The 21,054-nt window shown below is 46.1% G+C and overlaps 1 protein-coding gene across 1 annotated transcript in view; it reads right to left on the reverse strand.

Annotated features, from left to right (window-relative positions):
- The window catches only part of LOC143989874 (uncharacterized), an 81,952-nt gene that overhangs the window by 47,940 nt on the left and 12,958 nt on the right, over positions 1–21,054 (reverse strand). The gene's annotated exons all lie outside the window — the stretch shown is intronic.

Here is a 21,054-nt window from a genome sequence, read left to right on the forward strand (position 1 = left end):
ATCAACGTCAACAATAGTTGTTTTCTTCCATTGTGGTGTAAGCTTTCGCAATCACTTAGAGTTCTATTTTGAAGAAAAAAAAAAACCTTGAATGAATGTGACACGTATTTGCCCAGCCATGACAAATATCAGACGTATTTTGTAGGATAATTGTTCCATCTAGTGGCCATAATGCTGTATGATGCTCTTTTTACTGATGGAGAAAGAAGAAATATACCTCATTGTGACCACTAAATGGAGCTGATGATCATAGAAAATCACTTTGTTAATTAAATATTGGCCTGGATATATCACAGCTGAACAAATGTTTGTCACATTCGTCCAACAAATTTTCTATAAATAGACCCCTTAGGCATGGTTTCATGCTGATGACTGCGATCATACTCAAGGCATTATGAGTTCAAAGATAACCTTGATGTTCCAATTCTGCGCAAAATCTAACCTAAACCCTCATAATACAGAGTACAGTGGTCAGGAAAATGCCATATACAGCCCAAGGTACTTTGTGCAGTGGTCAGGAATATAATATAAACAGCCCAGCGCACAGAGTGCAGTGGTCAGGAGTATATCATATACAGCCCAGCATACAGAGTGCAGTGGTCAGGTAAAGTAATGGTCAGGAGTTTGTCATATACATATCGGCATACTAAGTCCGCTGGTCAGGAACATGTCATATACAGGAATACTGAATGCAGGTAACCCAGCAACAGCAGGAATGACCAGATTGGTGGTCTGTGCCTAAGAGAGCTAGAATCAGACCGTGTATGATTAAGAACATTTTCTAATGTACACAACACCCACAGACCATAAGCAAAGCAAAAGTGATAAATGTGACAGTGAAGTAAATAAACAACCTAACTAGAATACACTATGCTGTACAAATGGAGGGAATCTCACATAAACAGGGCATAACCATGACTGGGAACAGGTTACAGGAAACCAAATACAAGGTAAAGTATAGAGAATACAGGATCAAGTAAGGAAGTGTCTCACAGGTAGAAAACTGAGGCACTGATGAAAGCTAAGGGAGGAATTATATACATTCCCAGCAGCAAGCTTTAGGTGGAGCCTAGTTACTGAGATCTGCTGCCTGCTGGGAAACACCCAATGGTGGCCACCAAAACCGCACCCTTCACCTATGGGAACCACATTGCTACCAGCAGGTTATCAAGGCCAAGAAAGTTCCCCTCCTTAAGGACCACCCTCCAGATGCTCCACTTGGCCTTGTAAATAAATGTCCTTGTGAGAGTCGCCTGTGCTGGATCAATCCAAAAAGGAGAAGATCCCGGCATCAGTGTCTGATGACTTTCCCAATATCCTAAGGCCATAGTCCTTCGTTTGGAAACTGCCAGGTGTCCCACAGATCAGATCCTTTAATAGGTACTACGTCTCAATGCTGCGATCACAATGCTGCGATCCCATTGGCTATCTGAATGTTTAGCACTAGTGTCCCTAACCCATACAAGTACCCTGACACTAGGGTGTCCCATAGGGAACGTGACATTCTCCATCTTAGTTACGAGTTTGGTTTCTAGAAACTGCTTTGCATTTAACGACCACCCAAGGCATTGGTTACCCTTCCCAGGTCCCCTAACACAACTGTATTTTTAGAGATTATACCTGGGTCAGAGAAAAGTTCAAATGGAACTCTGCCCTTTGCCAGAGGACCTCTACTACTGGAGCTGTTATAACAAGTACAGTTACTGAATTCAGAATGGTTGTCTGGACCACCAAGCTATATAAGAAAATGGCTGCAAAAGGATCTCAGGCAAGCCAGCTGTGGGAATCTCAGACCAGATGGATAACCCACACCAAACATGTCACAAATGTTGTCAGGGTTTTTATGATATGAAATTATAAATATGGATTCTTAATAAGATATGCAGAATGATTTTCCGCTGAACTTAGTATCACAAGTGTTACAGTGTAAAATTTAAGATTCTTGAAGAGCACAGTGCACTGGAACTGAGGGGAAGGTCTGATTGGGTGGACCTTGTTGTCTACTGGTATAGTCCAACTGCTTGTATTCTGAGACAGCAGGGATGGTACCTTCTGAATGAAAATTTCATTCTCTAAGTCATCCTAAGTTCCAAGGTTGACATTTCTAGGTGTATTCATTATTGAGTAGTTACATCATATTAAATTAACTTTCTTTAATCGTACATCATGGGACACAGAGCCATAGTAATTACTATGTGGGTCCACCTTCAGGTGCTGGACACTGGCATATAGGGATGAGCCGAACACCCCCCGGTTCGGTTTGCACCAGAACTTTCGAACAGACCGAAAATTTGCGCAAACTTTAGAACCCCATTGAAATCTATGGGACTCAAACGTTCAAAATAAAAAGTGCTAATTTTAATAGCTAATATGCAAGATATTGTCCTAAAAAGGGTTTGGGGACCTGGCTCCTGCCCCAGGTAACATGGGTCAATGCCTAAAATGTTTTTAAAAACTGCCCTTTTTTTGGGAGCACTGATTTTAAGATCGATTAAAGTGAAAAAAAAGTGAAATATTCCTTTAAATATCATGTCTGGGGGTGTCTATAGTATGCCTGTGAAGTGGGACGTGTTTCCAATGATTAGAACAGTCCCTGCACAAAATGACATTTAACAGAAAAAAAGTCATTTAAAACTGCGGTTTTAATGTAATATCTGGTTCCGGCAATATGGATGAAAATCATTGAGAAAAATGGCATAGGTAGCCCCCCTGCCCATTACCAGCCCCTTTGGGTCTTGTGCGGATATTAAGGGGAACCCCGTACCCATATTAAAAAAAGGAAAGGCGTGGGGCCCCCAGACCCTATATACTCAGAACAGGAGTATACAGGCGGTGCAAACAAGACAGGGACTGTGTAGGTTTGTTGTGTTAAGTAGAATCTGTTTGTAATTTTGAACTGGTACATTTTTAAAGTTTAGCTCCAGTCAAAAAATAAATTTTTAAGCTTTTTGGAAAACATAGGGAAGGGTTATCACCCCTGTATAATTTGTTTTGCCGTCCGTCTTTTTTCATCTCACTTCCTGTTGTCTCCTTCCGTTTGCAAGTAGGAGACGTTTGTAAGTTGGATGTTTGAAAGTAGGGGCCTGCCCTATATGCTCTGCAGAAATGGCGGAACAAGGTGTTGGTGTTGCCACAACATTGTAAGCCCTCAAAGTGACTCTTGGTGGGCGCTGGAGAGCCCTGCTGTGAACAATTATATCAAGAATTGTAATTACATGCCATTGTTGAACAGTGGTAGAAAAAAAGGGCCTTTGGTGGTTGTGGTGGTGGTAGTGGTGCTGGTGCCACAACACTGTAAGTCCTCACAGTTACTCTCGGTGGGCGCAGGAACGGGCCCTGCTGTGAAATATTATATCAAGAATTGTAATTACATGCCCCTATTAAACAGGGGCTGAAAAATTGGGCCATAGGCACTGCTTGCTGGTGCCACAACACTGCAACCTCTCCAAGATACTCTAGTTGGAGTGCAGGAATGAGCCCTGCTGCAAACCATTGCATCAAAAATTGTATTACATGCCCCTGTTAAACAGGGGCTGAAAATTGGGCCTATACACTGCAACCTCTACCATATACTCTAGTTGGAGTGCAGGAAGGAGCCCTGCTGCAAAGCATTGCATCAAAAATTGTAATTACACGCCCCTGTTAAATAGGGGCTGAAAAATTGGGCCTTAGGCACTGGTGCTGGTGCCACAACACTGCAACCTCTCCCATATACTCTATTTGTAGTGCAGGAATGAGCCCTGATGCAAAGCATTGCATTAAAAACTGTAATTACACGCCCCTGTTAAACAGGGGCTGAAAAATTGGGCTGGTGACATCACTCAGAACCAAAAATGTTCTTCCAAGATATAAGCGGAGGAGGAAGAGGATAGACAGTCAACATAACAGGACAGTCACTCAGCATCAGCATAGGCAGTCTTGAAGGGATGTGATATTTAAAAAAAAATTGTTCGGTTACATCAGCTTCAGGTGCTTGGTAGCTGGTGGTGATCCAAGACTGATTCATCTTTAAGAAGGTCAGTCGATCAACCGAGTCGGTGGACAGGCACACCCTGTGATCAGTTACAAAGCCACCAGCAGCACTGAAGGTGCGTTCCGAAAGAACGCTGGATGCAGGACAGGCCAGTAGCTCAATTGCATACTGTGCAAGCTCTGGCCAGTGATCCATCCTCAAGACCCAGTAAGCCAGAGGATTTTCGGTGGGAAAGGTGTCCAAGACTGACCTTGCCCCTAGGTATTCCTGAACCATGTAAATCAGACGCTGACGATGGTTGCTGGAACCAATCATACCTTGGGGCTGCGGACTAAAAAATTGTCTGAACGCATCGGTCAGACGGCCACCTTCTCCACCGCTCCTTCTGACCGATGCCTCAGCAAGACGTTGTCCATAATCAGGAGTTTATAACCTCCCAGTCTCTGGGAACGCGTTGCACAGACCTTTCTGCAAGGCCTCCCGGAGATGTCTCATCCTCTGCGACAGCAAGATAAGGTCCGCAACCTTACCCTTGTACCGTGGATCAAGGAGAGTTGCCAGCCAGTAATGGTCCCTCTCCTTGATTCAAAGAATACGAGGATCCTTCCGCAGGCTTTGCAGGATCAGGGAGGCCATGCAGCGTAGGTTAGCTGAGGCATTCGGTTCTCTGGGTCACTAAGGACAACATGATCCGCAGCTACCTCTTCCCAGCCACGTACAAGTCCACGGGTTTCTTGGGACTGTAAATCATCCCTACAAGACTGCTTATGCTGAGTGCCAGGCTCCACCTCCATGCTGACACAATCATCCTCCTCCTCCTCTTCCTCTGTGATGGGTGGAACAGCAGGAACACTGTCTGGATAAAGGGGGCCTTGAGAGGCAAGGAAGTCCTCTTCCTGCCTCTGTTCTGCCTCAAGTGCCCTGTCCATTATTCCATGCAGCGTATGCTCCAACAGGTGGACAAGAGGTACAGTGTCACTGATGCATGCACTGTCACTGCTCACCATCCTTGTGGCCTCCTCAAACGGTGACAGGATAGTGCATGCATCCCTGATTATGCCCCACTGGCGTGGTGAGAAAAAACCGAGTTCCCCTGACCCTGTCCTGGTGCCGTAGTCGCACAGGTACTTATTGATGGCCCTCTGCTGCGTGTGCAGCCGCTGCAGCATGGCCAACGTTGAGTTCCACCTGGTGGGCATGTCACATATAAGGCGGTTCCTGGGCAGGTTTAACTCCTTTTGGAGCTCAGCCAGCCGAGCACAGGCATTAAATGATCTGCGGAAATGCACACAGACTTTCCTGGCCTGCTTCAGGACATCCTGTAAGCCCGGGTACCTGCCCAAGAACAGCTGCACCACCAGGTTAAGGACGTGAGCCACACAGGGCACATGGGTCAGTTGTCTCTGTCGGAGGGCGGAAAGGAGGTTGGTGCCATTTTCACAAACCACCAATCCTGGCTTAAGCTGGCGTGGCGTCAACCACCTCTCGGCCTTCCCCTGCAGAGCTGACAAAATATCTGCCCCAGTGTGGCTCCTGTTCCCCAAACAAACCAGCGCAAGCACGGCATGGCAATGTTTTGCCTGCGTACTTGTGTAGCCCCTTGAACGCCTACGGAGCACTGGTTTCGAGGACAGAGCACTGGAAGAGGCCATGGAAGAAGAAGAGGAGGGGGTGGAGGAGAGGTGTGTCACAACCAGTAGTAGCATTTTGGAGGCGTGGTGGCGGAACAACCTCCAACACTACTGCACCTTGTCCTGCATCCTTCCCAGCTGCCAGAAGAGTGACCCAATGGGCCGTGAAAGACAGGTAACGTCCCTGTCCATGCCTGCTGGACCATGAGTCAGCAATAATATGCACCTTACCGCTGACCGCCCTGTCCAGCGAGGCAAGGGCATTGCCTTCCACATGCCGGTAGAGAGCCGGAATCGCCTTCCATGAGAAAAAGTGGTGTTTGGGGACCTGCCACTGAGGAACCGCACATTGCACAAACTCACGGAAGGGGGCCGAGTCTACCAACTGAAAAGGCAGCAGTTGAAGTGCTAGCAATCTAGCATTCAACCGCTGGGCATGTGGATGGCTGGGAGTGAACTTCTTTCTACGGTCCAGCAGCTGGGGCAGGGAAATTTGCCTGCTACAATCGGATGTGGGTGTATTGCTAGCAGAGTGCCCGCAAGCACTTGGCTGTGACACACCTAATTCTACACCTTCATTCCTCTCAGCACAGGTTTCAGAGAGGACTGAAGGTCTAGTGGGGTTGGAGATCCCAGCTGATGAGGAGCAAGGAGAGGTCCGCTTTGTTCTTTGGTGTGGGTCTTTGAGGTAAGCTTGCCAACGAGCTGCATGGCAGGTCAACATATGTCTGGTCAAGCATGTGGTGCCCAAGCAGCTGATGTTTTGGCCACGCTAGATATGCTTGAGACATATGTTGCAAATAGCAGCGATGCGATCTGATGAACTCGTCTCAAAAAAGGCCCACACCAAAGAACTTTTAGAATAACGCGCCCTGCACAGGCGGAGCTCTGCGGTGTGATTCAGTCGGTGTGCTGCCCCTAAGCTGGCCCCCAGAGGGCATCCTGCCTCATTAGAGATGTGCCTCCTCCTCTCTCCTACCAGGCACCCACGTGGAGTCAGTGCCCTCATCATCCCCTACCTCTTCACCACTGGAGCAAACCTGGCAGTATGCTGCAGCTTGTGGAACATGACTGCTAGATTGCTGTCCTTGAGCATCCCCTCTCTCTGTGCTCACTCTACTGCCTTCCTCTAGCTGGGTATCATCATCAGAGCCTTCAAAACACTGGGCATCCTCCTGGAGCATGTACCCAACACTGTGCTCAAACAGTTCAGGGGACTCCTCAGGAGGACGTGGTGGGTCTAGGGAAGGAGTCACTGATGATGACATTGAGACGAGGGAAGAGGAATGCGTTGGCAGCTGCTTTGCTAGTACCCTGAGCCTGGATGAGAGAGGATGAGGAGGATGAAGTGGGCTTGGTCATCCACTCTACCAAGTCTTCGGCATGATGTGGCTCAACACGTCCAGCTGCCGAAAATAAGGACATGCGAGTCCCATGGCGACGTGCTGATGACGATGCACCACATCCAGGACCAGCACTGTTGTCTCTAGACACAGAGCCTGCTTGCCCTTTTTTATTGGCTCGTGCCTGTCTGCCTCTCCTTGTTGGCCATCCAGACATGGTAATGGCCTGCAGGGAGATGGGAAAACCAGCAATTGGGTAGTGTATATTGTGCTGGAGGCACAAAACACCCACTTATTCCTGCAGATGCCTTTATTATAGAACACCAGCAATAAAGGGCAGATACAGGTGTATATTGTGCTGTGCTGGAGGCACACAACACCCACTAACTCTTGCAGATGCCTTTATTATAGAACACCAGCAATAACGGGTAGCTATAGGTGTATACTGTGCTGTGCTGGAGGCACACAACACCCACTAACTCCTGCAGATGCCTTTATTATAGAACACCAGCAATAAAGGGTAGATATAGGTGTATACTGTGCAGTGCTGGAGGTACACAACACAAACTAACTCCTGCAGATGGCTCAATTAGAGAACAGCAATGAAGGGTAAATACAGGTGTATTCTGTGGTGCAGGCACACAGACAACACCCAGTCGCCCACTAACTCCTGCAGATGGCTCAATTAGAGAACAGCAACAATGGGTAGATACAGGTGCATTCTGCGGTGCAGGCACACAGACAACACCCAGTCACCTACTAACTCCTGCAGATGGCTCAATTAGAGAACACTCAGAACAGCAATGAAGGGTAGATACAGATGTATTGTGCGGTAAAGGCACACAGACAACATCCACTAACTCCTGCAGGTGGCAGAACACTACACAAGGCCGCCGCACTGGCGGCCTTATATAGTGTGGGGCGTGTACTACACAGCCTGAGCTATAATTGGCCACAGGCATCCTGTGATTGGCCAAGCATGCAGGGTCACAGTGCATGCTTGGCCAATCATGAGCCAGCAATGCACTGCGATGGCGCTGTGCATTGTGGGCCGAGAGCGCCACACGAATTTGGAGCGAACGGCCCACAGAGTTCTGGCTTCGCCGAACGGGCGAACACCAAGCTCATCCCTACTGGCATACCCTAAACAGGAAGTTGCCTCCCTATATAACCCCTCCCACTACTGGGAGTATCTCAGTTTTTTGGCCAGTGTCTAAGGCAGGGATCCTCAAACTACGGCCCTCCAGCTGTTGCGGAACTACGCATCCCATGAGGCATTGTAAAACTCTGACATTCATAGACAGGACTAGGCATGATGGGAATTGTAGTTCCTGAACAACTGGAGGGCCATAGTTTGAAGACCCATGGTCTAAGGTGTTGGTCATGAGTGAAGATTTGCTGTGCTGAGCTCCTCTGGAGCAATCCTTGCTAGGGCTAGGCATGAAGCCGGATCCATTCAAAGTGTCTTTTCAGGCCGAGTTGAATAGTACCCGGGACTTGTGTCGGAAGAAACAAGGTTTTGCCTGTAAGTGCTTCTCTTTTTAGAGAGCTGGACCCCGGGATCCAGTACTTTTGGTATTAAGGCCATGAAGTTTTACTGGCAGTGTTGCTATTACAGGTCCAGGATTGTGGGTTTCCCCAAGGGTTCCCAGCTCCTGAAGGTTTGTTAACAGAACCCACTGTGAAGGGTGAAGATTGGGTCTTTTGGTTTTACCACAGAAAAACCTATGACGGGAAAGGTAAGTGGAGTTTTCTAAGAAATTTTTGAATTTTCTTATGAATGCCTCCTTTAATTTAGTGAATGTTGTCATGTCTATGTGTCACCACTGGGGGCTGTATAGAGCACATACCTTCTGACGCTTCCTCAGAGAGCTTACGTTGTAGCAGCTTCCTTTCCTCCAGCCAGCAGCAGACCTCTGGTAAGTCTGGGGGGGTTTCCTCCCCACCAGACGCCCCCACCTGTGCTGTGTTCTCCCCCTTTTACGAGGAAGAAACGTCAGGAGAAAAAAAAAACGAACGGCACGCCGCTCCTACTTGGCGGCTTCCAGGCTCCCTCTTCGCCATTTTTCCCCTCACTGTACGATCCCAAAGAATCAGAGGCCCGTGCTCCCACGGGAAAGCTCTTTTTTTTTAAAAGAGAGGAGGGGGCCGTAGGCGACAGAGGGGGCAGGGCTTAGTGCGCCGTTGTCCTCCAACGTCCAGTGCGGGAGAGTGTGTTTTTAATAGCGCCATTGTTACTGCTGCAAGCTTCGGAAGGACACAAGAGCAAGAGGGGCATGAAAGAGGTTTGGTAACACAAGCATTCCTTTTGACACATTTACTTTTGCATCAGGCTGAGCATTAATAGCAGCGGCAGTGGCTGATAGGGATGAGCTTCGAGTTCGAGTCGAACTCATGTTCGACTCGAACATTGCCTGTTCGCCCGTTCAACGAACAACTAATAATTTGGGGTGTTCGCGGCAAATTTGAAGAGCCGCGGAACACCCTGTAAAAGTCTATGGGAGAAATCTAAAGTGCTCATTTTAAAGGCTTGTATGCAAGTTATTGTCATAAAAAGTGTTTGGGGACTTGAGTCCTGCCCCAGGGGACATGTATCAATGCAAAAAAAAGTTTTAAAAATGGCCATTTTTCAGAAGCAGTGATTTTAATAATGCTTAAAATGAAACAATAAAAGTGTAATATTCCTTTAAATTTCGAACCTGAGGGGTGTGTATAGTATACCTGTAAAGGGACGCATGTTTCCCATGCTTAGAACTGTCCCTGCACAAAGTGTCATTTCTGCAGGCCCCTCAAAGCACCATGCCCCCATGTTGATGGGGACAAGGGCCTCATCCCCACAACCCTGGCCGGTGGTTGAGGGGGTCTACGGGCAGGGGGCTTATCAGAATATGGAAGCCCCCTTTAACAAGGGGACCCCCAGATCCCAGCCCCCCCTGTTTGAAATGGTAACAGGTACATTGTACCCCTACCATTTCACAAACAAAGTGTAAAAAAATTGTTAAAAAACACACAGACACCATTGGGATAAGTCCTTTATTAAAAATTAAAAAAAAGATTCCAGTGGTAGTAATCCACTCTTGGTATCCAGCGATGGGTGATCTCTTCTCCGGGGTCCAGCGATGGGTGATCTCTCCCGATGATGTCCTGTCCAGTGCAGCGCATCCTGTCTCCACCGAAGATACCGCGGGAATCCCGGCAGCCTGACAGGTCTTAGCAGAGGAGGACAGGGCCACCCGTCACCTGAATGCTAGAGCCGATGCGAGTGCCCGGCAGGTGCGATGACCACCGGGCTCCTGCAAAGGCTTGTGACAGAGCAAGAACCGGAAACTGTGTGTAAACACACAGATCCTGGTTCTCTAAGGGGAGAAGAGCCAGATTGTTTGTTCATACAAAGTATGGACAGTGATCTGTTATCTCCCCAACAGGTCCATTCCCCCTTCAGTTAGAACACACACAAGGGAACACATTTAACTCATTGATCGCCCCCTAGGGTTAACCCCTTCCCTGCCAGTGAATTTATACAGTAAATACATTTTTATAGCACTGATCGCTGTATAAATGCCAATGGTCCCAAAAATGTGTCCGATGTGTCCGTCGTAATGTCGTAGTCATGATAAAAATCGCAGATTGCCACCATTACTAGTATAAAAAAAAAAATAATATAAAAATGCCATAAATCTATCCCCTATTTTGTAGACGCTATAACTTTTGCGCAAACCAATCAATATACGCTTATTGGGATTTGGGCCTAAACTGAGAAAAAATCTTTTTTTTTTTTAAATGGGGATATTTATTATAGCAAAAAGTACAAAATATTGTGTTTTTTTCAAAATCTTCGCTCTTTTTTTGTTTATAGAGCAAAAAATAAAAACTGCAGAGATGATCAAATACCACCAAAAGAAAGCTCTATTTGTGGGAAAAAAGGACGTCAATGTTGTTTGGGTGAGGCACCGCATGACCGCGCAATTGTCAGTTAAAACGACGCAGTGCGAATCGCAAAAAATGGCCTGGTCATTCATCAGCCAAATCTTCTTGGTCTGAAGCAGGCAGGTTATTCAGTTAGTGGCAGTTTATTTGACATATATACATATATATATATATATATATATATATTTACTCTGCATCCAGTGTAGCCTATATCTACAGTGCATTCTGTGGTGTACTGTTACTACTACTTTCTGGTGGTATACACAGTACACAATACAGTGCAGCCGTAGTACAGTTGCTACTACTTTTCTGGTGGTGTACACAGTACAATCATGATGATGCTAGCTTCCAACAATATTTTTGGTTTAGGGCACCACCACGGTCTAAGACCTTATTTTTCTGCCTCTTTAACAGGGGCATGTAATTACAATTCGTGATCTAATATTTCACAGCAGGGCCCGTTCCTACGCTCACCAAGAGTAACTGTGAGGGCTTACAATGTTCTGGTACCACCAACACCTAAGGTCCAAAGTTCTGCAGACTATATAGGGCAGGCCGTATAGTATATATACTGCTGTTCAGAGTATATAGTGCCTGGGGGGCACCCCACGCCATTTTTTTTACATTTGGGGTTCCCCTTAATATCCATACCAGGCCCAAAGGGCCTGGAAATGGACTGGGGGGAAACAATGCAGTTTTTTTCAATGATTTTCATTTTTATTGCTGGGACCCGACAATACATTACAGCCGCAAGCAGTTTTAAATGACTTTTTTCCTTTAGAAAAGTAATTTTGCTGTGGTATTGTTCTATACACGGGAAAACTCACTGCTCCCGAAAAAACTTCAGTTTTTAAAACTTTTTTTTGCATTGATACATGTCCCCTGGGGCAGGACCCAGGTCCCCAAACACTTTTTTATGACAATAACTTGCATATTAGCCTTTAAAATGAGCACTTTTGATTTTTCATGTTTCTGTCCCATAGACATTAAGTGTTTGCGTGTTCGAACAAATTTTTTGCCTGTTCGCATGTTCTGCTGAAAACCAAATCGGGGGTGTTCAGCTCATCCTAGTGGCCTTCGTTGGACTCGCTCCCCCAGACCAAGTGGATGGAAGGGAGGTGGAGTGGAAATCTTTCTAGCCTCGTGCATCACCTATCAGGTACTTCACCCAACTCCCTCTCTGACACTCTCCTCTTTTGAGGCACATTGTATTCGCCTATTCTCTCCTATTTCTCTAAGCCCTTGTACACACGGTCGGACATTCCGATGGACAATGTCCGATAGGACGTGTTGTCGGATAATCCAACAGTGTGTGGGCTCCATCAGACTGTTTCCGTCGGAGTATCCGACGGACCAAGTTTTCCAGCTGGGCTAAAAAAAATTCCGACAACATGATCCGATCGGACTTTGTCCGATCATGTGTAGAGAATTCCGATCGGACAAAGTGCCACGCATGCTCAGATCAAATTCCTAGACCAAAGCTGATGGCTACTAGCCTGAACGTAGTCCCGTCCTAACGAAATAACGTCATCACGTTAAGTACAATCGGATTTTCTGACAACTTGTATGCAACAGTTTCGGAAAAAATCAGACGGATTTGGTTGTCGGAATGTCCGACCGTATGTACAAGGGCTTAGAATTGCTGTAATCTACTGGCCCCGTGGACCAGTATCAACCTTCCTTGATGACTTCTCTGCCTAGCTACCCTACTTTCTCTCTTCTGAAATCCCCACAATTATTCTCGGTGACTTCAACATGCCTGTTAACATTAACACTACTATTACTTCTAAACTTTTCAGTCTAACCTCATCTATTGACCTGAAGCAATGAATACAGGATCCTACTCACTCCAAAGGCAACACCCTTGACCTTGTCTTCTCCTATCTATGCACTCCATGCAACCTTTCCAACAATCCTCTACCACTCTCTGATCACCACCTTATTAGTTTTGCTCTCTCCCTGTCTTCCACCTCCTCTCCCTCCAACTGCCTAATAGTTACCCGTAGAAACCTTCACCACCTCAACCCTTCTCTTATCTACTCTGCTACTGATCACCTCTATGACAAAATCTCACCCCTGTCCTGCCCCAACATAGCCACTTTCGTCTACAACAGCTCACTGTCTTCCTCCCTAGACAAGCTTGTTACCGTCACTACATGCAGAATCAGGCCCGACCGCTACAACCCTGGCAAACAGACAACACCAGAAGTCTCAGAAAGCGTAGCTGCGCACTTGAGCGTCTTTGGCATAGGACTAAGTTCCAGGAAGACTTCAAACAATATAAATCTGCCCTCCTAAAATACTATTCCTGCCTCCACACTGCCAAACAGACCTGCTTTATCACACTCATTAACACTCTCTCATCCAGTCAACTCTTCTCTACCTTCAACTCGCTACTCTGTCCTCCACCTTCTAATTCACTCACTGCCCAGGAGATCGCCAATCACTTAAAAAATAAGATTGATACAATTCGTGAGGAGATCTCCAACGTGCAGAAACCTCCCCCTCCCTTATTCAACCCTGCTAGTATTAATGAGGTTGCTAAACTTTATCTGAAAAAGAGGGGATAGGTATGGCGCCGCTCTTATTAAGAGGTGACCTACAACCTCTAAAAAATTGAGGGGTGTGTGTCACGGGTGCAATTAAAATATATTTGTATTTGTATATTCACAAAATCCACAAAAAAATACTGTGTAAACTTCCTATCCGCTTACATAATGCATATTGTTATGTTCAATTGAAAAATAAAAAACACAATCCTGTGCAAAACCTGCAATTCAAAGTGACATTTCTGCGCAAAAAAATTCAACATATATGACTGGTGTATATTGTTGCTATGAAACTGGGTTCAGAAATATTCATATACCGTCCGTAAATCCTGGTGTATAAAAAAAGTCCAATAATTAAGTGACAATGTGCTCCTTCAAATTGTTCTGTGTTTCTTGGAAAACAGTGCCCCATAAGAAACGCACTCCCCGCTATTATTCACCCCACAAGGAGGTATTTTACTTTCACAGTATGAGCCACTGTGGAGCCTGTGGAGGGGGAGAAAACTTCCTGTCCTGTGTTCTCCAAGTGCCTCCTTGTCTTGTATTTAGAAGTTGTAGGCCACCTCTTAATAAGAGCACCACCATACCTATCCCCTCTTTTTCACATTTCTTCTAGATTTACCTTAGGGTGAATTTATTGGCAGAGGCTGAAGCTCCTTATTTTTCATTTTCACCATAAGCGCGGGGGTCTAATCTTTTCACTAAACTTTATCTAACACTCATCTAACCACCTGCCCCCTGGATCCTGCTCGCAAATGCCCTCTGACTCGATTCTTCACTCTCTAACTCACATTTTCAACCTCTCCCTCTCTTGTGGCATCTTCCCAAACACTCTAAAACAGTGGTCATCAACCCTGTCCTCAGGGCCCACCAACAGGCCAGGTTTTATGTATTACCTTGGGGAGATGCCGACTAGAATACTGCAATCACTGAGCAGCAAATGATATCACCTGTGATGTATTTCAGTTATCTTGCAAACCTGACCTGTTAGTGGGCCCTGACGACAGGGTTGATGACCACTGCTCTAAAACATGCGCTAGTCACCCCCATACTTAAAAAGCCCTCATTGGACCCCACCAATCTTAACTTCTTGAAAGACTGAGCGACCATCTGACCATGAAAAGAATTCTTGATCCCCTTCAGTCTGGATTTCGCCCTTAACTCTCCACTGAAACTGCCCTCCTTAAGCTCTCAAATGACCTACTAACGGCTTAAACCAGCGGACACTATTCTGTACTACTTCTCCTGGATCTCTTTTCTGCCTTTGACACAGTGGACCACCCCCTCCCCCTCAATAAACTCCACTCCTTTGGTCTCTGTGACTGTACTCTTCGCTGGTTCTCATCCTACCTATCCCACCGCTCCTTCATTGTCACTTATAACTCTACTTCCTCCTCTCCTCTTCCTTTCTCCATTTGGGATTCCCGAAGGTTCTGTTCTTGGACCTCACCTTTTCTCAATCTACACCTCCTCCCTGGGTCAGTTGATTGCCTCCCATGGCTTTCAATATCATCTCTACACTGATGACACCCAAATCTATTGTGTCTCTCCAGCCCCCAGCTCTCTCCATCTGTCTCCTCACGCATCATCACCTTACTAGCAGACATACCAGCCTGGGTGTCACACCACTTCCTCAAACTCAACCTATCCAAAACCGAGCTCATTATATTTCATCCCCCAGGTGCCACTTCCCCTGATTTCTCTGTCAATATCAACGGTTCAACTATCAACTTGTCCCCCCACGCCAAGGTACTAGGTGTAATCCTGGACTCTGAACTAACATTTCGGCCCCACATCCTATTGCTATACAAATTTTGCAGCCTCAACCTCCGCAACATCTTCAGGATATGCCCCTTCCTAATCAATGTCATCACAAAGCTTCTAATCCACTCCCTGGTCATCTCCCGCCTCGACTACTGCAACTCCCTCATTGGCTTACCTCTAAATAGGCTATCCCCCCTTCAGTCCATCATGAACGCTGCTGCCAGACTCATCCACCTCACAAACCGCTCAGCGTCAGCTACCCCTCTCTGCCAATACCTCCATTGGCTGCCACTCAGCCAACTAATTAAATTCAAGATACTAACAATAACTTACAAAGCCATTCACAACCTGGTCCCCAGCTACATTACTGGTCTCAAAATACCAACCTAATCGCTCTCTTCGCTTCGCCCAAGACCTCCTGCCCTCTATCTCCCTTGTCACCTCATCCCATGCTCACCTTCAGGACTTCTCCAGAGCCTCTCCCATCCTCTGGAATGTTCTACCCCAATATGTCTGACTTTCTCCTACTTTATGCACTTTCAGACGATCCCTGAAAATTCATCTCTCCAGAGAAGCCTATATGGCCCTCACCTAACAACTGTACATTTGTTTCCTTCATCAGCACATCCCCCTACAGTTATTACCTCTTGTATCTCTTGACCTTCCCTCTTAGATTGTAAGCTCTAAGGAGCAGGGCCCTCAGATTCCTACTGTATTACTGTATTAAAGTGTATGGTATTTGTACTGTCTACTTTAAAGTTGTAAAGCGCTGTGTAAACTGTTGGCACTATAAAAATCCTATATAGTAATAATAATTAACCCCTTCAGGGGGGATCAGTTGGTGATTACTATATCTTGCTTCCAAAGCTGGCCATACATGGTTCAGTTTTATCATTCAGCCAGCGGGATGAGTGAAAAAAAACGGAAGTGATTCCCCCATCCACACATTGGAGGGGGATGGGGGAATCCTCCCCTCTGCACTATTGTATTCTGACAATGGGGGGCGCTCCTCCGCTCTCAGAATACACAGATCAGTGATGAAGCTATTGGCTGCAGCTGCTGATCGAGTGACTTTTATCCGGCAGTGACCACACATGGATGGAAATGTGACCGATCCCTGCTGAACCAGCTGAATTTCCATGTCTCTATGGTCAAATCCCAGGTCACCATGGTGACTAGAAATGGCGCCCTGGCCCCTGGGCTCTTGTCAGCCCATTCTCACTGTTGGTCTGAATAATGTTTCTGCCTGAAACCCGGACACATTATTCAGACAGAAATGTGGCTCAGAGCAGGGCCAGGCGGGAGGGTGAGGGGAGGAGGAGGAGGACAAAGAGGTGGCACCTGACCTGTGAAGTCAGGGGTGGACTGGGAGGACAGTGGCATGAGAGGACTCATCTCACTAAGCTCCCACCGCCGATCTTTCTCCTTTCCATTACTGTCACCATCGGCTCCTGCTTCCACTCACAGCTGCCTGTGTCCCTGCAGAGCCCTCCGGCAGAACAGAGGAAGGAGCGGGACCGAATCTCCAACATGGCGCCACCTCGGCACTGCCACAAAGATCCCCACAAGGTGCTGAGAAACAGGACTACAGAGTCCTTACAGGAGGAACCAGGACAAGCCTGCAAAGCAGCCAGCTAAGAAACCAGCCAGGGATGGACATGCTGCTTTATGTACACAAGATGTCCTCTCCATCCACTCTACTCTCACACACTGCTGGGGAGATGTACAGGACATGCAGGAAGACACAGGGGAGGGGGGGATTGTATTACTGTCCTGCATTCTGCACCCCATATCCTGTGTTCTGCACCCTTCTCCTGCACCCCATGTCCTGCAGTAACCTGCACCCTGCACCTCATCTTTTGCACCCTGCATATCTTGTTCTGCACCCCGTGTCCTGTGTTCTGCACCCTGCACCCCATGTCCTGTAACTTGCACCTCATCTTCTGCACCCTGCACCACTTGTTCTGCACCCCATATCATGTGTTCTGCAACAAATGTCCTGCACCCTTCACCCCATATTCTGCACCCCATGTTCTGCGTTCTGCGCCCACAAATTACTTACCTTGCCCAGGCGCTGACAACCCATGCTACGCAAATCACAGGCAGTGAGACATTGTCCCGATGCGCGGCTGCAGAGATCGGGAAATGTCTCACTGCCTGCGATTAGCACAGCGCACTACCGACATCCTGGCGGGCTCCGCACGTGCTGTATGCGAACACGCCGGAGCTCATCCTTAATCCTGACCTTTATCCAGATTCCTGGATCTCCTCCTCACCTCTCCTCCATATCCTCTTACACAGCTTTTCTCCACACCTGCAGTGATCCTGGGGGGGGGGGGAAACTTGACACCAGCACTCTGCAAAATCCATCCCCACCATTAGGAGCTCTGGAGAAAATTGCTATTTACACTCCGTTCCTCCGCACATCACCTGATCACATGAGAGCTTACTTTCACACATTCCTGACAGATTTCTGTATGGTAAAGGTCAAAGTTCACTCTTCACTTTAGGAGAGGTAGGACACACCCAGGAACAATGATTTGGTTTGCACGGGAGCCTCCCAATCTTTTTCAATTTTTTGTCAAAGATGAAGATACGCGGAGTAAATAGATACCCAATATGTCACGCTTCAAAATTGCACGCGCTCGTGGAATGGCGCCAAACTTTGGTATTTAAAAATCCCCATAGGCAACGCTCTAAATATTTTTACTGGTTACATGTTTTGAGTTACAGAGAAAGTCTAGGGCTAGAATTATTGCTCTCGCTCTAACGTTCACGGCGATACCTCAGATGTGTGGTTTGAACACCGTTTTCATATGTGGGCGGGACTTACATATGCGTTCGCTTCTGCGTACGAGCTCACGGGGACAGGGGCGCTATAAAAAAAAAATTTTTTATTGTTAATTTAACTTTTTTTTTTTTTTTTTGACACTTTAAAAAAAAAAAAAGAAAATTGATTACTTTTATTCCTATTACAAGGAATGTAAACATCCCGTATGGCATGATCGGACCTATTTACAGTGAGATATGGGGTCAATAACACCCCACATCTCACCTCTAGGCTGGGAAGCCTGAAATAAAAAAAAAAAAAACGTCATGGCATCCCAGCCGAGGTGGCGCCATTATTTTGAATGCAGAGGTCAGGCGTGACGTCATAACATCGCGCCCGGGCCTCCGAACAATCATAGAGACTCCGGGGACCATCTGTTCCACCAGAAATCTCTATGATACCATCCGGGGGCCGGTGGATCCTGTGACCGACTCACTGATGGAAGCGGTGAGTCGGTAGAAGCACCGGAGGGTGGCGGGAGGGGGGACGTCCCCTCCCGCCGCCCGTAAGAACGATCAAGCGGTGGAACAGCCGCTATGATCATTCTTATGGTGCAGGGAATCGCCGGCTGAAAATGCCGATATCTGAATGATGTCTGTAGCCTCAGGTATCATTCAGATATAACACCACAAAGCACACAACGTCATATGACGTAGCTTGGGCGCCAAGTGGCTAGAGACGCTCTCCTGTGTTCCTGTTAAAGACTTGCTTGGCTGACATTCCTTCTGGCTCCAGATCCTGCTTGCTGTTCTACTACGCTCATCTCTGGCTCCCTGATGTTTTGGCTTGTCTGACAATCCGTTCCGGTTCCTGAACTCTGGCTATGTTTTGACTACATTTACTCTGTTTACCTTTTTTTCATTATTATTAAACAAGTGTAATTTAACTGAAAGAGAGAATATGCAACTGGTGCAATAGGAGCCACCCCCTTGGACTTTAAAGACAGAAAGGAGCAGAGAAGTATATAAAAAGGCAACCAAGTGCCACTTTTATAGAAATACAAAAAGTAGATTTAACCGTCAAAAAACAGTATTTTTTTTTTTTTTTTTTTATTGCAAAGTACACTAATTGAATTAATTATACATAGATAGCACAACCTGATTGCATAAAGCTGGTGGTTCCGCCCCATCAGCTGTAAAACAAAACAAACAAAACACCAGCATTATGCAATCAGCTTGTGATGATTAGGTTTCCCACATATTCATTTACTATTTAAAGTGCTTATTTACAGTTGCCGTTCTCTCTTTAAACCCAAACACATATGAATTACACAGGTTTTGAGGCTAATTTAATGCAGATAAGGCACCGAGTGAGTTTAATTACCACCTTAATCAGCCACAGAACCTGTGTAATTCATATGTGTTTGGCTTTAAAGGGATGAGGTAGCAACTCTACTTGGTAATAATTTTTCCAGATTGGATCAGTTTGCAATGGCGTTATAAACGCTCCTGAGTCGCACACTTGAGATGCTGCCCCAGGCATTTCCCACACATAGAAGCAAAGTAGGCTTCGTGATATCTTTGCTTTCTGTGAGAGCCTTGGTCTGTGCAAACCCTCTATGGGAGACGCAAAAACCCATTGTCTTGCGTGTTAGGTGTGACCTCAACAAGTCACCTATTTGTCAGGTTATGTTACCGTTTCCCAATTGTTAGTTAGAGTTCTTATCCGAGCAAAGAGACACGGAGATATTCAGTATTTCTGCTCAGAAGTCCGTCGTTAACTCTGACTGTCTCTGACTGACTGTGGCTCTGAGGCTTGTTTATTACATCTTTTATAGACAGAAAAGGGCAAACATCAGCAAATGTAAAAAAAACAACATTTTCAAAGTAAAGACAATTCTCCGGGTGTTATCAGCTGATAAGACAATCTTCTGGGCGTAGACTGCTTTTTAGGGCTGATGCGGCCTCTCCTTATGCGTACGTGACTAAAGATGACGAATCCTTATTTTACAGAGAGAAATACAAGTAATTAGTAAGACATAAGGTCAACCATTTTGTTTCAACATATACCTTAATCCTTACATTTCCCCCTTTGACATCACCCCTCCCTCTTGCCCTGGGTCCACCTGAACAAGTTCTAGTCAGCCTATATCCAAAGTACTCTCCCTGACCGCGAGTTGTCAGAGGGGTATACACCCATCCCCCTGGACAGTACCAACATCTAAAATTCAGGAAGAGTGGCTTTTCTGACAGATGGGTGATGTCAAGAAACTAAATCTACCTATCTTCACAAAAGTTCCATCTTTTCCACATCATTTACCTTGGCTTTCTTGCAAAAGCATATGAGCAGTTTAAAGCATGCATAAAAGAAAAATACGAATAAGAGCACCACTATAATTGTCATTGCTGCCTTCTTAACCCAAGAGAATAACCCTGAGAAACTAAAAGTTCCACCAAACGGATCCCAGTCGCGACCAATATTTCGGGCCTTCTCTTGTAAATTCTTTACTTCCGTACGGTGTTGTGCAATGATGTCATAATAATCAGGTACCTCAATGCTGGTGTTATGTATCCAAGTACAGCACTCATAGTCCTCAGTAGTTTCACAGAGTCCTGTCAATGCTGCACTCATACTTTCAATTGCTAATTCATGTAATTCTAATTGTTAATGCTACTGTTAGCAAGATCAGTATAGTTTATAGGAACTGCCATCAGTGGTATACTTGCTGTGCTGGGGTGTAATTTGCTACAAATCCAACATTTCTCATATCCTGACTTCTGGGCATAAGCATATTTAAACTTCAGTAATAAAATTTTTTTAGAAAATCCTTCATCCTTGTGTATTTTATTCTGTGAGGTAACCAAACTATTAGCCAGAATTACTGAAACAATAAAAAGATACATGTTGTCATTTGCCAACTGGCTCCTTTTTACAATGAGAAGCGTGGATCCAGGTAGGTTTCCCTTCCAATTTCACTGAGGTTGCTGTAATCAATAGCACCTGGAAAGGACCTTCAAACCTTGGTTCCAGTGTCTTTCTGGTATGTTTCTTTACATACACATAGTCTCCTGGTTGTAGATCGTGTGTACCTGTGACA

Source organism: Lithobates pipiens, unplaced genomic scaffold, assembly GCF_037356315.1.
Source record: "Lithobates pipiens isolate NorthernLeopardFrog02 unplaced genomic scaffold, aLitPip1_a1.2 Scaffold_18, whole genome shotgun sequence".
In the NCBI taxonomy this organism is placed as follows: domain Eukaryota; kingdom Metazoa; phylum Chordata; class Amphibia; order Anura; family Ranidae; genus Lithobates; species Lithobates pipiens.